Source organism: Arctopsyche grandis, chromosome 2, assembly GCF_051622035.1.
Source record: "Arctopsyche grandis isolate Sample6627 chromosome 2, ASM5162203v2, whole genome shotgun sequence".
Lineage (NCBI taxonomy): Eukaryota > Metazoa > Arthropoda > Insecta > Trichoptera > Hydropsychidae > Arctopsyche > Arctopsyche grandis.
In genome coordinates this window covers 25142518-25146573 of record NC_135356.1, presented here as the reverse complement: position 1 = coordinate 25146573, position 4056 = coordinate 25142518, and the positions used below count along the sequence as shown (strand labels likewise).

The 4056-nt window shown below is 43.6% G+C and overlaps 1 pseudogene; it reads left to right on the top strand.

The window, feature by feature from the left end:
- Nucleotides 1-342: 342 nt before the first annotated feature.
- Nucleotides 343-3807, top strand: LOC143922324 (plasma membrane calcium-transporting ATPase 1 pseudogene; annotated as a pseudogene).
- Nucleotides 3808-4056: the final 249 nt, after the last annotated feature.

Here is a 4056-nt window from a genome sequence, read left to right as displayed (position 1 = left end):
TTTCTAGCAATACTCATTGTTAGAAAGCAATACTCATTGTTAGATTATATTGTCGGTATACTGGCACAAAGCTTTAAGTCAAAAATCTTTGTTTTGAAACAATCGCTTTTTTTCGAAAAACAGTTGTCTCTATTTTGTGACCTAAATCATTATACATTTTTTGACTTAACAAATTCAAAAAAATTCAAATTCAAAACATTAAATATTTGACTTTACGTTTTCTGCCCGTATACCGATGATATTTTTATCTGGAGCAGTTAATAAGATAAAAACTCTTGATAATATGAATATTGCCAGAATATTAATTAGTTTACTTTTACAGGTAAGTGAACACCTGCAAGAATGGCGACCGTAAACGGGCGTCCAGCTAAGTATGGCATCACACTGAAGCAGCTGAAGGAGTTGATGGAGAACAGGGGGGCCGAGGGATCGTTAAAGGTGAGCGGTTATGGAGGTGTTCACGAAATGTGTGAGAAGCTATATACATCACCGACTGATGGTCTCAGCGGTTCGTCTGCTGACATTGCACATAGAAAGGAGACGTTCGGCTCCAACGTAATACCACGTAAGCCGTCTAAATCTTTTTTTAGTCTTGCATGGGAGGCTCTTCATGATATCACTCTAGTCATCCTTCAGGCTGCTTCTGCAGTTTCACTCGGATTGTGTCTCTATCAGCTTTATGACAAACAATCCGATGTAGAGGATGATGAAGCACACCACGGTTGGATCGAAGGCGCTGCCATTCTCGCCTCAGTCGTCGTTGTCGTCATCGTCACCGCTTCTAATGATTACACCAAAGAGAAACAATTCCGTGGACTGCAAATTAGAATCGAGGGGGAGCACAAGTTCTCCGTAATACGCAAGGGGGAGCTGAACCAACTTCCGGTAGCCGAAATACTAGTGGGCGATATATGCCAGGTCAAGTATGGAGATTTGCTTCCAGCTGATGGGGTTCTTATACAAAGCAACGATCTTCAAGTAGACGAATCTACATTAACTGGCGAGTCTGATCATGTAAAGAAGGGCGATACCGTCGATCCGATGTTGCTTTCCGGCACACATGTCATGGAAGGTAGTGGAAAGATGTTAGTAACAGCTGTCGGGATGAACTCTCAATCTGGAATTATATTAACGCTTTTGGGTGCTACTCTGGATAAGAAAGGTGGAAAAAAAAAAGCTAAGAAGAATGCGAGACGAAAGAAGAGAAACAGCTCTAGCGATGACGGTGGAAACGGCAACAGTGGCGCCACATCTCCTACCGCCTGTGAAGAAGAAAAACCAATAATCGGCAGTGATAAACCATCTGAAAACTCCAACAAAAAAGAAAAGTCAGTACTACAGGCAAAATTGACGAAATTGGCAATTCAAATAGGATATGCAGGCTCGTCTATCGCCGTGTTCACAGTCGTTATTTTGATCATTCAGTTCTGTATGACAACTTTCGTCATCGAACAAAAAAGGTGGAGGCACTTCTATATAAACATCTTCGTTCAACATTTCATCATCGGTGTTACAGTTTTGGTTGTTGCCGTACCTGAAGGATTGCCCCTCGCCGTTACTCTTTCTTTGGCCTACTCCGTCAAGAAAATGATGTTGGACAACAACTTGGTGCGACATTTGGACGCTTGCGAGACTATGGGAAATGCTACGGCCATCTGCTCCGACAAAACGGGCACTTTGACCACCAATCGGATGACTGTAGTCGAATCTTACATATGCGAAAAGCTCAGAAAATCCGATCCGATATATGAAGATCTACCAAGACAGGTCGCCAGACTCATAGTCGAGGGAATATCGGTGAATTCGGCATACACTTCGAAAACCATTTATCCTAGAGATTCGTTCGAATTGCCGACGCAGATTGGAAACAAGACCGAGTGTGCTCTCTTGGGATTCGTCAACTCGCTAGGGAAAGATTACCAGGCCATTAGGGACGGCATCCCCGAAGAATCGTTCGTAAGAGTATACACGTTCAACTCCGTGCGCAAATCCATGAGCACTGTTATACCGAAAATTGGCGGTGGCTATCGACTGTACATGAAAGGCGCTTCTGAAATAGTGATGAAAAAGTGCGGATACATCTACGGACACAATGGAAAAAAAGAGAAGCTGACGCCGGACATGTTGGAAAGGATGCTAAATCAGGTGATTGATCCCATGGCCAGCAATGGACTTCGCACAATTGCATTAGCCTACAAAGACTTTCGAGGGGATGTCGTACCGAATTGGGAGGACGAGGAGAACATCACTAAGAATATGACTTGCCTTTGCGTGGTTGGAATTGAAGATCCGGTTAGAGCTGAAGTTCCCGAGGCTATACGTCAATGTCAAATTGCTGGGATCACAGTGAGGATGATCACTGGAGATAATATAAACACCGCTAGATCAATCGCTATCAAGTGTGGTATCATCCAACCTGCTGATGATTTTTTGGTATTGGAAGGCAAGGAGTTCAATCGACGCATACGTGACAGTCAAGGCAACATTCAACAGGCTTTGATAGATAAGATTTGGCCAAGGCTAAGAGTACTGGCTCGTTCATCTCCTACTGATAAGTACTCACTGGTTGATGGTATCATCAACAGCAAGCTTTCTCCTAACAGGGAAGTGGTCGCAGTTACTGGAGACGGCACTAATGATGGACCAGCCCTCAAGAGGGCAGATGTTGGATTCGCTATGGGTATAGCAGGCACTGATGTCGCTAAAGAAGCTTCTGACATAATCTTAACCGACGATAATTTTAGCAGTATCGTTAAAGCTGTAATGTGGGGCAGAAATGTTTATGATAGTATTGCCAAGTTTCTGCAGTTCCAGTTAACCGTCAACGTTGTAGCCGTTGTTGTAGCTTTTGTCGGAGCTTGTGCCATTCAAGACAGTCCATTAAAGGCCGTACAGATGCTCTGGGTTAATCTTATTATGGACACCTTAGCTTCTTTAGCTTTGGCGACTGAAATGCCTACTCTCGAATTACTATTGCGCAAACCTTACGGCAGGACTAAGCCCTTGATTTCACGTACCATGATGAAGAATATCTTAGGACAGGCTTTCTATCAACTGACTGTTATCTTCACACTGTTGTTTTTCGGAGACAAATTCTTTGATATCCAATCTGGACGCGGTTTAGCCTATGGATCCGCACCTACTCAACACTTCACTATTATATTCAATACGTTCGTCATAATGACACTTTTTAACGAGCTGAACGCAAGGAAGATTCACGGAGAGAGGAACATCTTCAAGGGCTTATTGACAAATCCGATTTTCTATTCTATCTGGATAATAACATGCGTAGCTCAGGTGCTCATCATCCAATACGGCCAGGTCGCTTTTGCCACTAAGTCACTAACCTTTGATCAGTGGATGTGGTGCGTGTTCTTCGGAATAGGTACTCTGGTATGGGGCCAAATCATCACGTGCATTCCGACGAATAAGATGCCGCATAGCATGTCTTGGGGAATGGGGATGTCAACGGATTATAATGACGGTCAAGGCGAGAACAGTTTCAGCGAGGAGTCCGAGAAGACATCAGTAGGCCGGATCCTGTGGATGAGGGGTCTGAGCCGTCTGCGGACCCAGATGCGAGTGATCAGAGCCTTCAGGTCTAACATCGAGGATAAACATTCGGTGCACAGTCTCAATAGCTTGCGCAGCTCTCGCAGTCATGTTGGCGTTTATCTTGATGATGATTCACATGCCAGGGGATCGCAGCAATCACCTAATCACGCGCTCCTACCGCCCACCAGGTTGAATATGTCAGCACATGGAAGCTCTTTCCTGCCGAAACCCATGTACGAGACCAGAATATAAGCATTGCACGCATTATACATAGATAATATATCCAAAATACATTTGAAACACTCAAACAGACTTCACACTCGTTCTCGCTAAGGCTGAGTATGTTTCTATCTATCATACCTGTACATAAACATATAATCTATGAGGCGGTAAATGTTCATTGCTCAATGATTTTCTTTATCAACATATGTATGTATATATGTATGAAATAAAAACAGTAACCAAAGCACCTTGCATTCAAAATCCGATGCAAAACAGGCT